General features: G+C 40.4%; 1 protein-coding gene across 1 annotated transcript in view; it reads right to left on the reverse strand.

Annotated features, from left to right (window-relative positions):
• Positions 1-22681, reverse strand: part of RASSF3 (Ras association domain family member 3) — a 167089-nt gene that overhangs the window by 126387 nt on the left and 18021 nt on the right. The gene's annotated exons all lie outside the window — the stretch shown is intronic.

Consider the following 22681-nt stretch of genomic DNA (forward strand, 5'->3'; position numbering starts at 1 on the left):
CCCTCTAGTGCTGAGTACCAAAATGGCAGGCATAAAGTTAACAAATTTGTACTCTTCTTTCATTTGTTCTTTAATTTAAAACAAAATTATCCAAAATGAAATGACATGAAAGGGGAAGCTGAGTTTTAGTTATTTGTAATTCAAAGGAAACTTGAGTTAATTCCCAGTAGAGTCTGTTGTTTCTTACTTGAATTAATAACATTGCAGAGGCAACATTTTCAATTCACTGAGTTATAGAAGTGATTATGCCCTTTCTAGATGATTTATAGAACAGTGCTTAACATAGCTTTGAATAGAACTATGATACAGCTATCCTGTACAGCCAGGAAATTCAGTTTGAACATAAGAAAGGATAGTTTCTACTGGGGGACAATTAATACCCCTTAAGGTGATGGATTTAAATGCTAAAATAGGACTTACATTCTAATAGGCGCAGAATAAACCACTTAACTGGAAGACTAGTCTTCATGAAAGCTAAATCCTGGGACTTCCCTGCTAAATAAATCCTGGATCCTGTTTCCTCTTAGGATTCAAATGTGGGTGGGGGCCAAGAGTTGAGTCAAGCCAAAGGAGGTGAAGTGCCAAATGATCCACATAGGAAGGTAAATATGCACGTAAAATAGGTGATGAAATATGTATGTTATATTTAAAATATGATGGTGAAGGAGCTTAGAAGTACAGATCCCATTAGTGATCACTCACTAGACTCCTCATGTAATGCACCGGGAATCTAATCAGATCAGGCCCCTTATTAGGGTATGTCTACATTGCAATTAGACACCCACAGCTGGCCCGTGCCTGCTGACTCATGATTGCAGGGCTTGGGCTAAGGGGCTGTTTAATTGTGGTGTAGACGTTTCGGGCTTGGGCTGCAGCCCCAGCTCTGGGACCCTCCACCCTCTCAGGGTCCTAAAGCCTGGGATCCAGGCTGAAAGTCTACACCGCATTTAAACAGCCCATTAGCACAAGCCCCTTTGCCCAAGTTAGCTGGCATGGGCCAGGAACGGATTTTTAATTGCAGTGCAGACATATCCTAAAGTTTCACTGAGAACTTCCACTATGCAGGCAGCAGAGTTGGTGGGTGGTTGAGGAACAGAGGGGGCAACAGAAGGGAATAGACAGACTAGAAAGACCAGGTCCCCACACCCCACCCCACCCCACCTCAACCTGACCAGCATTGCGATAGTGCTCCATACTGTAATGTTTTATATGCCCTCAGGCCTCTAGTTTCTCAGGAGAGAAGGTACAGCACTACGTATTAATTGCATAAGCAAGTAGCTCAGTCTGAGTCTGCACACACTACTAGAAATGTGAATTCACACTGGGCTTGGAGGCTTAACATATTTATCGGCATAATCATTCTCACACTAACACTCCATCAGTTTATTTGGTAAGTCACGCCTATCTAGTAAACTAATTACTACTACTTTACATACACCACTGCTCCACAGCTGCTTCTCCAGATAACCTGTGATGGCCACTCCTCATTTTGCACCCTGAAGCACATGGCCAAACTGAGCGTTGATGAGGGAAGTGCTTTGTTTAATACTACAGCTGCACCTTTCTTGGCTTCCTATTCCATCCAAATTGTTACAAGACATATAAGGAATAAATCTTGCCAAAAAATTGGAGGTTTTTTTATTTAGTGGGGAAAGGGAAAAAAGATATCTACAAGTATACCATGGGGACTGGTGTTGTCTAGTCTTATTAAACATCTTATTTAAATTATCTGAAAGCAGGAGTAAAAAACCCCATTAATGAAATTTGCTGATGGTATTAAACTGCGAGAAGTTATGAATACTAATCAGTCCAGAGAAATTATGCAAAGTAATTTAAAAAGATTAGAAGTGTGGGCACAAAACAAAATAACTTTTCCCTAGAAAATATAGCAGGAGAAAACTAACCCAGTACAGAGATAGCAAAGGGAAGAGGAAATAAAAGGAAAGCAGTGACACTGAAAGACGATTGTATTTCTCTCTCCCCTTTGATATTGCACTTTGGGAGTCAAATAATGCAGTCTCACTCAAAGGATTTGTACCACAATATAACAAATTACAGACATGCTCTGAATAAAAAGAAACATGTAAAACAAATGCAGAATATATTTTTAAAGGAAACTGAACCTTAAAGAATACACTTACTGTAATCAGAGTCTTAAAATGGTATGTTTTCACTAACAGTCTATGTATACTTATCTGATCATTAGATGTGGAAGTTACTCAATGAACATTAAGAGCATTCAGATCAGTAGGGCTGAATTTTCAAAATCAGACAAATAAGTGTACCTGAAAAGATTGCACATGGACATATTTCATACATTTGCAATTAGACTGTAAAGTCCTAAGGGAATGGCCACTGTTTTTTACTTGTCTGTAATCTGTTGAAGTACCATTTACATCTATAGCATTGCATAATAATAAATAATAATATTAATAATAATTAATAAATAACTACTACAACAAAATGGAAATTATATGTGCATCTCAACACTAGGTAATTAAAATTAAAATAGTGTACCATAATTAAATTAAATAAGTGTACCATAGCCTATCACTTTTTAAAAATTATTATCTATAGAAAGTAATTACAATAGAACCTAAGCATTATGAAGACCAGAGTTATGAACTGACCGGTCAACCACACACCTCATTTGAAACTGGAAGTACGCAGCAGGCAGCAGCAGAGACAAAAATATACAGTACAGTACTGTGTTAAACATAAACTACTAAAACAATAAAGGAAAAGTTAAAAAAAAGATTTGACAGCTTCAGGAAACCATTTTTGTGCTTGTTTCATTTAAATTAAGATAGTTAAAAGACGCATTTTTCTTCTACCTAATAAAGTTTCAAAGCTGTATTAAGTCAGTGTTCAGCTGTAAACTTTTGGAAGAACCATGTTCAGAATTATGAATATTTCAGAGTTATGAACAAACTCCATTCCTGAGGTGTTTGTACTTCTCTGAGGTTCTACGGTATTCTAAATTTGTTCCCTACAAGGGAAAATAATTTGAATGCAACACTTTGTTTTGATAAGAATAGAGTAATCTAGTGACACCGTTTATTTCTTTGTTTCCCAGCTATGTATTCTTACAAACAGTAGGTCAGATTCTGCTACCTTTACTCAAATGGAGTAGCCCAGTTTAAGACAATAGGACTATTTGCGGAGGCAGTGCTACTCCATATAAGCACGGGTGCAGTATTAGGATAAAAGCTTTAATTCACAAATAACTATAAAGTAAACACAGAAAAAATGCATATTCTTATCACACCAAAATTATATTCTTTTAGTAGCTCTGTGCACTCATTAGGTATCAGGGCTCTGTTGGTCAATTAAACATTTTGGATAGGTAGTTAAAAACAGGCTTTCCTTTTATCTGGTCAGTTTTCATATTATTTTAACTTTAGTTTGTATAGAAGTTTAAACCTTCATAAATGTATTTTTATGGTATATTCATTTAAAAGGATGTCATAATGTTTCTATACTTGTTTCAGTTTATTGTGCAGAACATGTATTCTTACATGTCTGTACCTTTAACACAGATTTATTCGATTGGGTTCCAATGACCTGACCCAAAATCTATTGAAATCAATGAAAATACTCTCACTGATTTCAATGTGCTTTAGAGGAGGCCTCAAAATTGCAACACATAGGCCAAAAAATCATACGCAAATTCCTGCTGGAGGTAAAGTGTAACATTTTGCTGCTGACTGTGAGAAAGATCTGGCTAGTTTAGAGATCTGCTAATGACTTCTCATTTTCTTCTCACTGAAAACTTTTTCAGATGTACACAGAACTGCTAATCTTTAAGCATTCCCTTTAGTTGAAAGCTTAGAATAAAATTCTTACAAGACTCAATTTGGGTTAGAAACAGAGCTGTATAAATCTCACTGATATGTGTGCCCCTGTTTGAACATTTTATAATAGTTTCAGTACAAGTGGGATTCAATTCCCACCCACCCCCACCACATAAACTGTTGTCTTTTATACTTCTGGGGGAATTCTGCGCCACCATGTGGGCACAGAATTCATGTTGTCTGCAGATTTCTTTGCTTCCCTGCAGAAAAATGACTTCTATGGGGAAGAAAAGGGAAGATGCAAGAGTGGTCTCTCCTCCCCAGCAGCTTGGAGCGGCTGGCAGAGACATAAATCCGCATGGGAGTGGGGGAGAGTGCATGCGTATGTGGGGAGACATCAGTTGCTGTAGGAGGAGGAAGCAGGGCTGGGCATGCATACGAGTTTAGCGAATGAGAGAGATTCTGTCCCTCTGGCTTGCTATTGCGGTGCACCCGGTATGGAGAGGCAGGACTTCAGGGTATTTGGAGGTAGGCATGAGGTGTGCAAAGGAGCCTTACTGTAAATGACAGTATGGCCTTATAAATGCTTATAGTATTTAGTGATTAGAACTGGTCTAAATTTTTGGACTAAAAAAAGTTCCTATCAAAATGTGCTCTGTGGACCTGGAGATGGTCAGTAGCCAGTATAAATAGTAAGTTTGAGTCCCCAGCCCTTATTTGCTCTTCGGTTGCCTATGATGTAATACTGAGCATATGGCTGCATATATTTGTTGACTAATAACTATAAATAAAGGGTCAACCTAGCTACATTATTATCAGAAAAAGGGGATTTGGGAATTTCCTCCAATGCTCCCCACCTCCATTCATTGTACTGTAGTTTAAATAAATTATCAAAAGAATTGAAAATGATTATATTGCATTATTTTGACGAATAAAAATGTGCAGAATTTTGCACAATTTTAAAATATTGCGTGCAAAATTTTAAAAATTTTGGCACAGAATTTTTAATTTTTTGGCCAAAATTCCCCTAGGTGTAATTTTATATGTTTTCCAGATGAAGCCATGCACTGGGGCCCCTGTTCCTATAAACAGGCCTAAACTTTGTTTCCCTTCCGTAGCGCCAGAGGAACTGCCATACAAGATCAGAAATATGTAGACCCTAATCCACTATCCTGTCTCTGACAGTGGCCAGCATTCAGGGGCACAGACACAATTTTCCTAAGGAGGGGCCCAGAGCTCTCCTTCATCTCACCTGCACCCAACTTCTCCACAAGCTCCCTTTGCACTCAGCCCCCCAGTTTCCCCTCCCACACCCAGCTCTACCAAGGTCCCAATGCTTCTTTTTCAGTGGACAATTATCCTATTCTGAAACCTGATGCATTTCAGGTCTCACTATATGTATCTAGAACCTCCAGTCAGGTGATTTGCATCACAAAACACAGATTCTATGAGGATATTGTGAGGAAAAATTCAAACATTTCAAACAAAGAAACATAGAATGCATTTTAAAAAGGAAACCATAACCTTAAACAGCGCATCCTCCTTGCCTAACATCTTTTAAAATGTTTTATATCGATGAATAAACTAAGTGCACTTAAAGCATTAGCAGCAGCAGTTAATCAATAGATGTGAACAGTGCCTAGAACCTATTGTTTTAGTTGTGCAGCAAGTGCCTAGAGGATTTGTGCTGTAAACTGTAAAGATTAAGAATTAAAACCAGCAGATCAGCTCTGATTCTATTCCAGACTTTACCAAACATTTTCTTGAAACAAATCAATCAATCTAATTGTGGCAATTTCTTCCTAAAAAAGGCTTCTCTCTTTCTGAGCCCTCCTCAAGAAATGGTACATTGATTTTGATTTCTCCAACATCCAAGCAAAAAATTAGTATGATAGCTATAGAGAATTTTCACTGATCAATAGGTAGTAGATTTGAAATCTCCAAAATGTTTTTACAGTTGATTTTTTTAAACAAAATGACTTCATATAGTACTCCTCTCCCTCTCTCTCTTCAAGGTCAGCAGCTGAGGGCAGGTTGATCTACAGGGCCTCTGAATCAGGAGCAGACGCCTAATTATACCCTGATATATCTTTTTACATGTGACACTATCAAATTTCTGCCTTTTGAATATCAAGGCCGACCGTAATCATGTGACACAATTAACTTGTTTCTTCTTGCTTAAGTTAACAATAAAGGCAAACCCAAGGGAACTATTGGAACTGGAAATAAATGGGATTTGGAGCAGGCCCAAGTGTGAGTGTACCATATTAGAAGCAGGGTGGGAATGCCACTAGCTTAGATTGGGCTGGGGGTTGGGGAGGGGGAGGAACTGGTTGGTCTGTTAAATATGTATATATGGAGATTGTATAATGTCTCTTTAAAGAAAAACTAACTGTAGTAATGATTGTTTTGATTCTGATATTTACATGGCAAGGATCTGTAAACTTGTTAAAACTTCCTAAATAAAGAGGTTTTTGTTATTGTTTTTTTTTAAAAGTGTTTGGGGATCATCAAAGGCTAGTTTGATGATCATGGGTGGAGGAAGGAACCCTGAATGAAATTCTGGCCCCATTGAAGTCAACAGCAAAATGCTCAGACTTCAGTGGAGCCCACATTTCCCTTCTCTTGTGAAACAGGAATTCTAGTACAACTCTTATTACATTTCTAATGTCCAGATTGGGTTATGAATTGTATCAGTGCCTTTGCAACAGAAACTGATAGGTTCTCCTTAAAAGTTTTTTCAACCTCTGGTGTGTTAAAATGTGCCTGAGTCCTACAAAATGGATCAGGGAATACCACTTATAAAAACATTGTGTTGATTTTACTGTTTATTCTTTTGTGTTAGGGTACAACTTTCTCCAATATTTCTTCATGCGCCATCTTTCCAGTAACACCACAGGCCTTGTGATCATCAGCACAAGGAACTGATGGAGAATGATACCCAGAGCATTTCTGACAGCATATGCACCTTTAATGCCAAAGTAATAAAAATACATATAAAAATTAATGCAGAAAATTAAGTCTTATTCCAATAAAACTACTGGATGTAGGGGGGAAGGGAGAGAAAAAAATACACTGGAGTTTATTGTTTTAGGTGCCTGGCCCTCAGAATCCTCCTCCTTCCTCCTCACAAACTGTAGACAATGTTACATTTCGGTGGCACTGAGAAAAAAAGACCTGCATAATCATTTTGACATATACATGACCTGACTGAATTAAAGTTTTCAGTAATGTGTCTATTGTTACCGTCTTACTTGGTTTGTAGATGTACACAAGAGTAATATTTAACATAAAAAAGCATCATGGGTAAAGTTTAAACTTATCTTCCAGGAGTAATATTATTATTCTGGGAGTGACATTATTATTATTTAGTACTACTGAATACTTTAAGAGGAAGGGAAGACTAGGGTTGAAATTCTGGCCTCAGTGAAGTCAGTGGGAATTTTGCCATTAACTTCGATAGTCAGGATTTCACCCTGGATGTTTAAGGGGTGTGGATTCTTTCACAGAGGAGGATGTCAATCTGCCATTTAGTCATGTTCCACAACAGTGTTTCAGTGGTAAATTTCAGATGGTCCAACTTGTTCAGATTCACAAATACATCACTTGAATTAAAACACTGCATTTTTCAGCTATAATGTTGATCAAAGAGACCATCCCATACAAGTTAAAATTTGGTTTTCAGACTAGAAGACCTTCAAAACTAACTGGCTCACCATTTTACATCAACTTAGTGCCTGTCAAAAGTGCTTGTGCTTTGTAGAATGAAGTCCACTATTATTAACAGAACAAGTGCAGCAGCTAAAGCAACAAAAGTGTCTGCTTCTGCAAACTGCCCAAGCAACATGCCTCGACCCTGACCTTAAGGGACCATCTCTATGGGACAGGGCAGTCCTTGGCCTTTAAAGCTAAAGATTCTATTTATTGCTGAATGGGGTGTTGAGAGTCATGGATTCTTTTCCACTAGTAAGTGGATTGAAACCACTGACTCATTTGACATAGAGCACTAAATAGTCTTCAGATGCAATGACATTCAGTCACTGCTGAGCTGGGCTGGATTACAAGCGGTAAACAGAAATTAAAGACTGTATCTCATTACCAAACCCAAGTCCTCTTCTAACTTGCTTCCCATTTTGTAAGACCAGCTAGTTTGACATAGTAGTTCAAGGTCCTCAGCAAATTCTCTCTTCATCTAGCATTCTGACATTTTAGCACTAAATGAATGGATGTTAAAATTTAAAAGAACTGATTGATCGATCTTTGAGACAGAAGTTCCTGACTCAGAGCGCATAAGTACACATATGTGAGAGAGACAAAGAATTAAACCTAACCCCATAAAAAGGAAAACCAAATATTATAGAAAAGAAAGTTAATAAGATTGAATGATAAAGCTGTAGTAGTATCCTGCATCTGAGCAATCCTGACCAATACACTATATGTACCTCCAAATAATTTCAACAGTTGTGTCCATATGGACCTTGTACGGGATGCCAAAGAGCAAAGAATACTATTTTGGAAAAGTTTTCTCAATAAAGTAAACATACTTTCATCTTTAGTTTCTCTTCTTAGCAGAGAAAAAGAAAGAAAAGATAATTGTCTTAATCACAGCAGCACTTACCAGCAGACTTCCAGAGAAGCTTGAATTTCCTTCTTCTTGAGCTGCTCAGTGATTTTGGGAACCAGTAAAAAAACTGTGCTATCCTTCTGATGGTTTTGCTAAAATCATTTCTTATTGCCATAGCTAAAGTACTCTGTAGTTACATCAAGAACAACGGAAATATGCAGACAGGATGAGAAACGAAAGCCCATGAATACCCACACATAATATGTTAGATGTGAACTGAGGCTCAGCCAGTATGTCTCGAGACCACCTGTTAGTCCTAAATCCCCTCCCTCTCAGTCATTCAGTTGGATTTCCTTTAGACCTTCCTCTTTAAAACAAGAAGCAGCAGCTATATTAATAGATGCTTTGGCTAAAGAAATAATAATGCTTCAGGGCTGATGAAGAATCCTAACCTAGTGCTGTCTTTTCAATAATTTCAAAAAAATAAAATGTATTCCATGGAAAGGCTTTTTAAAATCCCTTGTTGCCCTCTAGCTGCCTTGACTAGCTTGCAAACTGAAACTAATGTCAGACAACTGTATAATAATTATCATTGCAAGAGCTCTTTTTGAGACAAAAGGATTTTCCTCTAAACCGTGTCATATGGATGGTTTCTTGTAAAATTATTTTATGAAGCTTCTCTGCATTTAAAAAGAGATTTCTATAGAAGAACACTAGTTTTTAAAAAACCCAACAGTATAAAGGCATTATAAAGCAGAGTCAAAGTCATTTAAGAGTCTATTTGTTTACTACTATCTAGTTTTCTAAGGTTTTTATGTGGCATCTCACTGCTATGTGCTTTCAAACAAGACATGAATTTAAATATAGCCAGAGATACAATATACTAATATATGCACCCATGCACTAATATACAAACACACAGCATGTGTTCTCGCATGTATTTTTTAAACTGTATGAACATTTACATTTCCAAATTTTGGTATGTTTTCCTCCAGTTATGTTACATCTTCCAATTCAGCTCCTCATATCCTATTTGATTTTTTTCTGCTAAGCCCGAATGTTACAGCATATTGAAAATCAACACTAACTAAATTATTGAACACAGATCCTTTCAGATAAAATTTTAAAATACAGTAAGCAAGTGTTTTAAGTTCACAAAACTTCAGTAAATAGAGCTCATGTTGTACTCCTATAGGCTAAAATATGTCAAATATTTAACCCCATTTTATACATCAGGCATTTTAACATACTGCTCTTTCTCAGACACAAGCTAGATAGATTGCATTTCCTTTGGTCAATATGACTCTGAAAACAAAACAAACATTTCCATTTATACCAGATCTGTCACAATTCTTCAGTCAGTGTCAATTAAAGTGGAGGAGCCAGGACTCCAGCTGAGAGAGCTGTCTATTGTTCTAGTTACACACATGCGTGCCATCAGGCATCTAGTAACAAAGTGACAGTTTTAGCACAAATGGGTCACCAGTTCAGAAAATGCAAGGACCAGAGTTAAAGACCCATTAGATAACTTGTTTCTCGCATCAGATGAAATAATTTTGAGTTAAATAAACAGGATTTGCCAATTACTGGATAAATGAATAATCAATAATTATGTCACTGAAAATTGAATCTAAAAACCATATGAAAAGATGGGAGCATATGAAAAGATGGGAGTTGTCTTACCAAGTGGGGTGTGTATTTATTCCTCCCTACAGTATGTTCCACTCCATGCATCTGATGAAGTAGGTTTTAGCCCACGAAAGCTTATGCCCAAATAAATTTGTTAGCCTCTAAGGTGCCACGAGGACTCCTCATTGTTTTTTTTAGAAATCAGTGTTTTAAAACTAATACTTCAACGTAAGGGCTTTACTGTTAGTGCTAGCAGGGGGCTCAGAAGACAGGAATATTTGTTCATCTAAAAAAATTAAAACATTAATATTATTTTTGTTAGTATGTGTCCCTTTTAAGATAGAGTCTCTGAGCTGCTGATGGCTTTAAATCGAAAAGCAGGAAGTGTCTGTGAAAATGCAAATTACCTAAATGATAAAGGAAGGAAAGAACTAGCAGCACAAAGGAGCTGCAGATAAAGGACACACCTGATCAGCAAACAAATTGTCTAAATAAAAGGCATGGGATAACAAGATAATTTTAATAAATTTAATGATGATAAGTACCCCTGTAACTACGTATAGTGTGTATGATTTTTGGAAAAACCCTTTAAAGTCGTACGGTAATAATGCTTCTCAGCTATTACCGGTAAATAAACTTAAAGCTTAACACAGCAGGAAAAACATTATAAACTTGGTCTGCTGTATAAGAAAGGAAACTGAGGTACCCCACCTCAGGGATTTAATGACTAAACAGTGGGATAATTTCCCCATAACCCTTAATAGATAAAAGCCATTGAAACCTGGCCTGCCTATAGAAAAAAACAGGAAAATATGGGGGTAATTCCTCTGTTTTGCCTGCAATCAGCAAGGGTATTTGTAAAAGAAATATTTTAAGCAATAATCTGCCACCCCAAAAGGGGTAGAAACATGTTCTTTTGTCTTTCAGAAAATCAGGAAAAGCTGATGCCAGTTGAAGAGCAACCCAATATCATGAATCTACTGTCGCAACAGAAATTGTGTTTTGTGTTCTATGTTTTGTCTTGTCTTGTTGCTAGCACTGTTGTGTGTTTAAAAAAAAAATACTGCAGACCTGCAGGTAATTAAAAATAAATTAAGCTCTCTGTCCCAGCTACAGGACAGCCTGATACAAAAACAAGTACATGCCAGTGTAGACTTGGTCCAAATTGGCCTGGGTAACCTAAAAGCCCGATGGAATCTTTGGCAATGGCTTAATACTACCGCGTGGCTTATGCATAGGAAAAAATTTAGAAATAGGAAACTACACAGCCATAGCTATGGGATGCACTGAAATGCAGATACTTGCCCTAGCTACTTTGGAACACGAAATGTTCTGGGTCATATTGGGAAATATTAAGCGTTAAGAAAGAGATCATTGTTTGACACTTATCAATATGAATGGAGGCAATATGTTTCCAGTATTGTAAAACCAGACTTGTTAATGGGAGAAATTGTTGTCAAAATTGCACACCAACAGTCCCTGGAGGCAAAGGTATTGAAGGTTAGCCCACTCCCCATATTACACATGGGATCCTTCTGGCTACCCTGGACCTTGAGCCAGTGGGCTCGGGAAGGAGGGAAGCTACTGGACACTAGAGGTTGTACCGAATGGACTCCTCAAAAGTAGGCGTGCTTCACCTTGCCTGTTACCCCAGAACCTTGTAGTAAAGATACATCACTAGGATCATGTATGTGGGATGAACTGGAATCAAAAACTCAAATTGCCTCACAGTACCTTCTCTTGAATAGGCTACATAGAAAGTGACACTGACGATTATAAATCTTAGTGTCAAAAGGGGGATTATGTTGGATCATATTAAAGAAGTTCTGTATTAAAATCAAAAATGAGTTTGATTCCCCACAGTTTAAATTCCAGGGTATTACTAATTAAGAGGTCTCTTGATTTTTGGTACTGTTTCTCTCCCTCTCTGTGTGAAACTTGCAAGCTGCTAATTGTGTTAGTACATTCTAAAGACAGGGTCTGTTCTCAAAGCAATTCTTTGTAACAACAACAACTCACACAGAGAGAGACTCAAAGCAATACTCTGTAACAACAGAAACAGCACCCAGAGACTCTCCGCCCTTTTGTTGTATTAACAATTGTGATTAAAATAGAGATAGAGGATGTATGTGGATGGATGCTTGGTGTGGATAATAACTGAATGATCAGGGAGGTGCCAGCCTAAGAATCCAGTGTCCATTGGCTGAAGAAGGTGTCAAGTGGAAATAACCAGAGGACCCCCGGAGGACAGACTGGAATCCACCCAACAGCCTCAAGAATGGAAGAACCAAAGAACAAGATAACATCTGGCAGCACGGAGCCATCACAAATGTGCTATCTGCTGATTGATCCAGCAACAGCATGATGAAGCAATTCCCATAGACTGGCATAGGAAGAAATTCCTATAAAAATGGACTCTAGAAAGTGAGAACTTTGGGGTCTGATTCTGCAAACCAACTTCCAGGAGCATCAGATGGGCATCTGACAAGGCCCTGCTCCCTCCTCATGTCCAGGCCACCTGCCCAGTGGCTTGGCATGAGCAACTCTCAGGCTGGTAACTATGATAACAACCTTGCAGAACCTGTGTGTGTGTGTATGAATGAATGTGTGAATAAATATGAGATTGAATAGAATGTTATAGCTATAACTAACTGCTTACTATGATTCTTTCTGTATTCACAATAAATGTGACATTTTGCCTTTTCCCCTTTAACAAGATCCTGCTGGTTTTTATTTTATTGGTATAACAATAGCTACTTTGGAAGTACTAGTGTTTTACTAGTGATTTTAAAAATTCAGTATAAAAAAATCAAAACATATCATCTCAATGAAGTGGTAAAATGGCTTTGCTGATAAGAACGACAACTGAGAAGTTTTACATTTTACAATTTTCAATATCTTAATATCTTCAATATCTTAATAAAACATATATTACTTATGGCAGATATTGTCCAGTCTGTCAGATAGCAATTATAGTTGCTAAACAAATCTTAATGATTTTAATTCTTAGTGTTCTGTAGTTAGATTCATAAATGGAGGTTACTTATCTGTACCTGCAGGATCTTTGAGATTTGTGGTCTCTTTCTGTATTCCACACCATACACCTGAGAATGGAAATTTGTAGCGAGTAGTGTCTGTTAGTCCTCACCTGTACAATTGCCCTCCTTGTGCTCTGAACAGAGGGCATAAATAACAGCATGGGCCGACATCTCTCCAGTTCTTTCTTCTACCACAAATCAGATAAGATCCAAAGCAGAGGGGAAGGAGGATGGGTAGTAGAATACAGATAGGGACCACACGTCACAGAGAACCTCTACAGTTATGAGTAAGTAACCTCTCATTCTTCTTTGAGTGCTGGTCCCTAGGTGTATTCCACACATGGATATTCAAACAGGAGGAGGGTGTGAGGCTGTAGCTGGTATGGATGTCTATAATACTGCTCTCCCCAAAACTGCATCTGCAGCAGAGTCTTGGACTATGGCATCCTGCTTCAGAAAGGTGTAACTGGAGCTCCAGGAAGCTCTTACAAATGTCCAACATCAGTACTTCACAAAGAGATGCAGATGAGGTTGTTTGTGCTCTTGTAGAGTGGGTCCTCTCCTCATTGCGGAGCGGAGGGCGAAGAACAAGTGACACTGATAAAGAATGATGCATCCGGAAAAGCACTTAGAAAGTCTAGGGACAGATAATGCTTGTCCTTGTGAAAAAGCTCTGAAAAAGAGGCTTGTGTTTTCCAAACCATTTTTGTTCTTTGCAGTTAAAAGGCCAAGACCTGTCTGACATCAAGGGAGTGCAGTCTCTTTTCCTCACTGGATTCGGAAGCATGAGGTTTTGAAAGAATACCAGTAAATGATAGGTTGGTACACATAAAACTCAGAAATTATCTTAGAGATGAATTTTGGGTGGAGGTGAAGGACAAGTTTTTCTTTATGAAATATGATGTAGAGTGGGTCAGCCATGGGTGCTTCCAGTTCACTCAATTGTCTGGCCAGTCTGATAGCTACTATGAAGGCAACCTTCATGGACAGGTACAACATGGAGCATGTGGCCAATGGTTTGAACGGTGGTCTGGTAAGAATCGAGAGAACCAGATTTAGGTCCCATTGCAGCATAAGTTTCACCAATGGGGGAAAGGTCCTAATAAGACTTTTCAGGAAACAAAGTGTGATTTTATGAGTAAAGATAAAATGGCCTTCCATTGGAGGGTGGAAGGCACTGACTGTTGCCAGGTGGACTCAGAAGAAGATAATAGAAGTTTTGACATCTTGAGGAATATGAGATAATCTAAAATAGCAGGAATACCTGGTGATTCTGGTGAAAACTCTTTCTATTGTGTTCAGGTAAATAAATGCCTCTGTGACCGGGGTCCTCGTGGGGAGCCAGCTGTGGTCACTCAATTAGGGTGAACTACAAAGAATGTGGCAGGCAATCCCCATAAAGCTGGTGGATATTCCAATACTTAGATTTACCAAGCCAGCATAAAACAACTTCTTTATTACCTTACTGGTTACTCAGAAGTCCAAACAACACAGTTCCCTTAAAGGTTTCAGAGTGGTAGCCGTGTTAGTCTGTATCAGCAAAAACAACGAGGAGTCCTTGTGGCACCTTAGAGACTAAAAAATTTACTTGGACATAAGCTTTCATGGGCTAGAACCCACTTCATCAGATGCATGGAGTAGAAATTACAGGAGCAGATATAAACACATGAAAAGATGGGAGTTGCCTTACCAAGTGTGAGGTCAGTCTAATGACACAATTCAATTAACAGTAGGATACCAAGGGAGGAAAAATAACTTTTGTAGTGGTAATGAGAGTGGCCCATTTCAAACAGTTGACAAGAAGGTGTGAGTAACAGTAGGGGAAAATTAGTATGGGGGAAATTAGGTTTAGGTTTTGCAATGATCCAACCCTTAAAGTGATCCAGCCTCAGGCCTCCATCCAGGTACCCACGTCAAATATGCTGAAATTTTCTGTAAATCTTATTTCATCATGTAAAAGAAAAGATTCTACCAATCCCCAAAGGATCAGACATATTACTTCCCAGGTTAATGAATGTTTCAGATCTTACCCAAATACACGCCACAGCCAATTCTTATTAACTAAACAAAAATTTATTAAAAAACAAGAGAGAGAGAGTATGGTTAAAAGATCATTATACATATAGACAACTAATTGAGGTTCAGATTCATAGCATAGATGGTGAGCTTTGTAGTTGCAAAGAGTTCCTTTAGAATTCAGTTCATAGGTCATAGTCCAGTGTCCAAATCTCATATTCAGGGCGAACCAGCATAACTGGGACCTCAGTCTTGAGACTCAAACTTCCCCTGACAAGGTCTAAGCAGATCTGAGATTACAGAATTAGGACCCAAGGATCTTTTATACAATTTCATGTCCTCTTTGACAAGTTGAGAGTTCCTTGGGGAACAAAAGGTAATTAGGATTACTTTGAAGGAGGTCCACCACCAGTACTTAGCTATACTAATTTACATAAGGCCATTTGCTTGTTCTTCCCCCATTCACAGTCTAAATGGGCCATCTTGATTATCATTACAAAAGTTTTTTCCTCCTGCTGATAATAGCTCATCTTAATTAATTAGCCTCTTACAGTTTGCATGGCAACTTCCACCTTCTCTTTATGTTTCAGAATAACAGCCCTGTTAGTGTGCATTCGCAAAAAAAAAAGGAGTACCTGTGGCACCTTAGAGACTAACCAATTTATTTGAGCATAAGCTTTCGTGAGCTACAGCTCACTTCATCGGATGCATACTGTGGAAAGTACAGCAGATCTTTGTATACACACAAACCATGAAAAAATGGGTGTTTACCACTACAAAAGGTTTTCTCTCCCCCCACCCCACTCTCCTGCTGGTAATAGCTTATCTAAAGTGATCACTCTCCTTACAATGTGTATGATAATCAAGATGGGCCATTTCCAGCACAAATCCAGGGTTTAACAAGAATGTCTGGGGGGGGGTAGGAAAAAACAAGGGGAAATAGGTTACCTTGCATAATGACTTAGCCACTCCCAGTCTCTATTCAAGCCTAAGATAATTGTATCCAATTTGCAAAAGAATTCCAATTCAACAGTCTCTCGCTGGAGTCTGGATTTGAAGTTTTTCTGTTGTAATATCGCAACTTTCATGTCTGTAATCGTGTGACCAGAGAGATTGAAGTGTTCTCTCTGGTTTATGAATGTTATAATTCTTGACATCTGATTTGTGTCCATTTATTCTTTTACGTAGAGACTGTCCAGTTTGACCAACGTACATGGCAGAGGGGCATTGCTGGCACATGATGGCATATATATCACATTGGTGGATGTGCAGGTGAACGAGCCTCTGATAGCGTGGCTGATGTTATTAGGCCCTGTGATGGTGTCCCCGAATAGATATGTGGGCACAGTTGGCAACGGGCTTTGTTGCAAGGATAGGTTCCTGGGTTAGTGGTTCTGTTGTGTGGTATGTGGTTGCTGGTGAGTATTTGCTTCAGGTTGGGGGGCTGTCTGTAGGCAAGGACTGGCCCGTCTCCCAAGATTTGTGAGAGTGTTGGGTCATCCTTCAGGATAGGTTGTAGATCCTTGATAATGCGTTGGAGGGGTTTTAGTTGGGGGCTGAAGGTGACGGCTAGTGGCGTTCTGTTATTTTCTTTGTTAGGCCTGTCCTGTAGTAGGTGACTTCTGGGAACTCTTCTGGCTCTATCAATCTGTTTCTTCGTTTCCGCAGGTGGGCACTGTAGTTGTAAGAAGGCTTGATAGAGCTCTTGTAGGTGTTTGTCTCTGTCTGAGGGGTTGGAGTAAATGCGGTTGAATCGCAGAGCTTGGCTGTAGACAATGGATCGTGTGGTGTGGTCCGGGTGAAAGCTGGAGGCATGTAGGTAGGAATAGCGGTCAGTAGGTTTCCGGTATAGGGTGGTGTTTGTGACCATCGTTCGTTAGCACTGTAGTGTCCAGGAAGTGGATCTCTTGTGTGGACTGGACCAGGCCGAGGTTGATGGTGGGATGGAAATTGTTGAAATCACGGTGGAATTCCTCAAGTGCTTCTTTTCCATGGGTCCAGATGATGAAGATGTCATCAATATAGCGCAAGTAGAGTAGGGGCGTTAGGGACAAGAGCTGAGGAAGCATTGTTCTAAGTCAACCATAAAAATGTTGGCATACTGTGGGGCCATGCGGGTATCCATGGCAGTGCCGCTGATTTGAAGGTATACATTGTCCCCAAATGTAAAATAGTTATGGGTAAGGACAAAGTCACAAAGTTCAGCCACCAGGTTAGCCGTGACATTATCGGGGATACTGTTCTTGATGGCTTGTAGTCCATCTTTGTGTGGAATGTTGGTGTGGAGGGCTTCTACATCCATAGTGGCCAGGATGGTGTTATCAGGAAGATCACTGATGGATTGTAGTTTCCTCAGAAAGTCAGTGGTGTCTCGAAGATAGCTGGGAGTGCTGGTAGCGTAGGGCCTGAGGAGGGAGTCTACATAGCCAGACAATCCTGATGTCAGCGTGCCAATGCCTGAGATGATGAGGCGCCCAGGATTTCCAGGTTTACGGATCTTGGGTAGTAGACAGAATATCCCAGGTCGGGGTTCCAGGGGTGTGTCTGTGCAGATTTGATCTTGTGCTTTTTCAGGGAGTTTCTTGAGCAAATGCTGTAGTTTCTTTTGGTAACTCTCAGTGGGATCATAGGCTTGTAGAAAGTGGTGTTGGAGAGCTGCCGAGCAGCCTCTTGTTCATATTCCGACCTATTCATGATGACAACAGCACCTCCTTTGTCAGCCTTTTTGATTATGATGTCAGAGTTGTTTCTGAGGCTGTGGATGGCATTATGTTCTGCACGGCTGAGGTTGTGGGGCAAGCGATGCTGCTTTTCCACAATTTCAGCCTGTGCACGTCGGCAGAAGCACTCTATGTAGAAGTCCAGTCTGCTGTCTCGACCTTCAGGAGGAGTCCACCTAGAATCCTTCTTTTTGTAGTGTTGGTAGGGAGGTCTCTGTGGATTAGTATGTTGTTCAGAGGTGTGTTGGAAATATTCCTTGAGTCGGAGATGTCGAAAATAGGATTCTAGGTCACCACAGAACTGTATCATGTTCGTGGGGGTGGAAGGGCAGAAGGAGAGGCCCCGAGATAGGACAGCTGCTTCTGCCTGGCTAAGAGTATAGTTGGATAGGTTAACAATATTGCTGGGTGGGTTGAGGGAACCAGGGCCTAATAACATCAGCCACACTATCAGAGGCTCGTTCACCTGCACATCCACCAATGTGATATATATGCCATCATGTGCCAGCAATGCCCCTCTGCCATTTGCATTGGTCAAACTGGACAGTCTCTACGTAAAAGAATAAATGGACACAAATCAGATGTCAAGAATTATAACATTCATAAATCAGTTGGAGAACACTTCAATCTCTCTGGTCACGCGATTACAGACATGAAAGTTGCGATATTACAACAGAAAAACTTCAAATCCAGACTCCAGCAAGAGACTGTTGAATTGGAATTCATTTGCAAATTGGATACAATTAACTTAGGCTTGAATAGAGACTGGGAGTGGCTAAGTCATTATGCAAGGTAACCTATTTCCCCTTGTTTTTTCCTACCCCCCCCCCCCCCGACGTTCTTGTTAAACCCTGGATTTGTGCTGGAAATGGCCCACCTTGATTATCATACACATTGTAAGGAGAGTGATCACTTTAGATAAGCTATTACCAGCAGGAGAGTGGGGTGGGGGGAGAGAAAACCTTTTGTAGTGGTAAACACCCATTTTTTCATGGTTTGTGTGTATACAAAGATCTGCTGTACTTTCCACAGTATGCATCCGATGAAGTGAGCTGTAGCTCACGAAAGCTTATGCTCAAATAAATTGGTTAGTCTCTAAGGTGCCACAAGTACTCTTGTTCTTTTTGCAGATACAGACTAACACCTGCTACTCTGAAACATTTCAAAGAGAGATGAATACCTAGATATGCCATGTTTACAATTCATTTAAATGATATCAGAATACTGAATAGACAGGGTCTGTTGATTACATTATCGACCGTACTCATACGTATGTAAAAATACAAAAACATAAACATTATCTCCCTACATGTCTTTTGAGGGTTATTTATTTTGCAGGAAGTTTAACCCTTTCTAGCCATGCATCACAGCCTCCATTTAGCTAGATAGCACTTTCTGGTGGAGACTTTTCTGCTCTGATTGAAGATAGTGTGGAGAGCCTCTCAACATGAACATTTAAGGTCTGGGCCGATAAGTTTGCGTGTGGTGTTTTATCTTCAGGGCTCAGGTATAAATGACCAGGGAGCTGAGGGTAGTCTCTGAGTCCTTGAGAGAATGAAGTGACTTGTCAATCCTCTCATTGAAGAGATTAGACTCATCAAAAGGCAGGTCCTTGATGGCATTCTGGACCTCCCTGGGGAACCCCAAAAGTGAAGCTATGATTTGTGCTTCATGACTATGGCTGTGGCTATGGCCTTAGATGCAGTATCAGCTGCATCTACTGCCACCTGGAGTGATGTTTTAGGCATCAACCAGCCCTTGTTGATGAGAACCCTGTCTTCCTGGAGAACTTTGTCTCTGAATTCCAGAAATTGGAATAATGTGAGAGAGCATATTTTGCTAACAGTGCCTGAATTGGAAGCTGGTTGATGACAATACTTTTCTCCCCGCAAGATCAAGGTATTTAGTGCCCTTATCATTTGGAGTCATCCTGGGTTGTTGTTACCTGGACCTCTCTGAAGCTGCCTGCACTACCAAAGAGTTGGGTATAGGGTGGGTAAATAGGAATGCCCCTTTAAATGGCACAAAATAGCATTTTTCAGTCTTTATCAAGGTAGGGGCACAAGGAAGCAGGGGTATGCCATACATTCCTAACAGGTTAAAAATGGCCTCCGTCGCTGTGAGGAACACCCTACAAGGACCAGAGTGTCACAGGATGTCCAAGAGACTATGCTGGGTGTCACAGGCCTCCTTGAGAGGGATCAGGAGCTCAGCTGCCACCCTCTGCAAAAGCTCCTGGTATTGCCATTGGTAATCAGGCAGAGAAGGGGATTATGGATTAATTGCCTCATCTAGTGATGAGGATTCATAGATTCATAGATATTAAGGTCAGAAGGGACCATTATGATCATCTAGTCTGACCTCCTGCACAATGCAGGCCACCGAATCTCACCCACCCACTCCTGCGATAAACCTCTCACCTATATCTGAGCTATTGAAGTCCTCAAATCATGGTTTAAAGACTTCAAGGTGCAGAGAATCCTCCAGCAAGTGACCCGTGCCCCATGCTACAGAGGAAGGTGAAAAACCCCCAGGGCCTCTTCCAATCTGCCCTGGAGGAAAATTCCTTCCCGACCCCAAATATGGCGATCAGCTGAACCCTGAGCATGTGGGCAAGATTCACCAGCCAGATACCCAGGAAAGAATTCTCTGTAGTAACTCAGATCCCACCCCATCTAACATCCCATCACAGGCCATTGGACCTATTTACCATGAATAGTTAAAGACCAATTAATTGCCAAAATCACAGCACAGTCAGTTGGTTGGCTTCACCCAAGCTCCCACACCACAATGTTATGTAAGAACAGCCCATTGGCCGACCTGAGCAGTTCAGTGTACCCCGATTCATTTATGTCAGACTGTTTATGTGACACGGGTCATGTATGGTTTCATTGGCAAACTACCACCACATTGGTCATTAATATTTTTGCGTGGCGTGTGTACGGGAACTGCCCAAGAGACCACACAAATATGAAGAAAATGTGATGCTCAAATGTGTTTACCAGACAAAGAACAGGCCTTTGTCTAGTTCGACTTCCTCCTCCATGGACTCTAACGGAGCTGGATGGTATTTCATGGGAGAAGAGAACCAGTGCAATTCTTGTATGGCTCTGGGGCATCTAATGTTTGGATCCCAAGGACCCCAGGAAAGGCCAGAATGAAGGACTGACTGGTCGTAACCAGGAGGGGTTCATTCCAAGACCTCCAATAGTTCTGCCTGGGCTTGTCTCCCTCAGAGGGAAAAGCTTGTCAGGAATATTGGAGTCATCCAATGGAAAGGTAGGTTCCTAGCCTAATAGCGGTGCCAGCGGTACTGGAGGGAGAATGCTCTGGCTAGTGGATGTGTAAGGGAGAATCCTCTTCTCCTCAAGATGGTTTCTGCTGGTGCTGAAATACCTCTGAGGAAGACCAGTCCTGATAGAAGAGAAGATTGCCAGTAGGGTAAAGCCAAAATATACTCCAGGGAGGTAAAGGTTTCAGTCCTTCCCAGAGTTCAAGGAGACTCGGAGGTTGGAGGCAGCAGATCCGGTGCTTCCAATGTTCTGGCACTTATAGGATCCCAAATGGAATATACCAGAGGTGTAGAATGGGAATCTCCCAGTGGAGCTCCCAGTTTGAACAAGCAGGTGCTGATCTTTCGGTCTATGAGGTGAAGCTGGAGCTGGTACCAATAACTTCCCTTCTTGGATGGAAGATTTATGTGGACCTAAATCTTTAGAACCCATTTGCAAGTACTCACCCGGCTTGGAGCAAGACAGGGAGGGATCCTTTTTCTTAGAGGCAGATCTGGACAGGGATCTGTCTTGGTGCCTATGTTCATTTTCCCTCCTCTCGAGAGAGGGTTTATTAGGCTTAACAGTTTTGGCCTCTGCTCTGGAACTGATGCTTGGAAGGGTGCTGCTAACCATCTGAGGCTATTGTACAGGAGGGTCTCCCTGGTCTGGATCTGATAAGGGTCTCATGGCCTTCTCCGGGAGGTGGTTCTGCACATGGCACTCTCATCGTCCCTGGGTTCAGGAAGGGAAGGAGCAGCAGATGTTGCATTTGACAGAGATGTGAGCCTCCCCAAGGAAGTAACAGCAGCACTGGTGTTTGTAACTCATGGAGAAGGAGCAAGGGCAGAAGATACAGTTCTTAAACCTTGGGACTCTGGGCATAGTCCTCCTCTATGGGGAGAAGCTCCCCAAGAAGGGGAGGAACTATACAACTATACTAGCTATAAAAAATACTAAACGTACTAAAATTATAAATAGTAGGTCTAATCTTACTAAAAACTACTTACACTATATATTTACAAATTCAGAAGCAGAGTAGGATAGTAATGGACACAGAGGATTCCCAGGCCATGTGGAGGTAAGAAGGAACTGGAGAAGCATTGGCCTGCACAGCCATTTATGCCCTAATTTCAGAGCATGAGCAGGACAACTGCACAGGTGCAGACCAATGGACACTACTTGCTACATATCTCCGGTCTCAGACACATGGAAGGCATGTGTACCCATGTGGGGAATACACATAGGGACTAGCACTCAAAGAAGAACAAACAGGTTAACCTGCAAAATTCAACCTGAAATAAGGTTCAGTTTTTTAACCGTCAGTATTTAACCATTGGAACAAGTAATGTGGTAGACTCTCCATTACTTGAAGACTTTAAATCAAGATTGGATCTCTGTTTCTATAAGATATGCTCTATTTTGGCCATAAGTTTTGGGCACTATGAAGGAACTAGCGGGCAACACTCCAGAGCCTGTATTACACAGAAGTCAGACTAGATAATGATTCCTTCTGGCTTCAGAATCAGAAGGTGGAATCCACAAAGGAATTTAGGCATATCAACGCAGAGCATCATGGCACCTAACTTTTAGGTATCTTGGAAATCACAGGAACAATATTGTGTTCCAAGAAGCCAAGTTAGCATGT

This window comes from Lepidochelys kempii, chromosome 1 (assembly GCF_965140285.1).
Source record: "Lepidochelys kempii isolate rLepKem1 chromosome 1, rLepKem1.hap1, whole genome shotgun sequence".
NCBI lineage: Eukaryota > Metazoa > Chordata > Testudines > Cheloniidae > Lepidochelys > Lepidochelys kempii.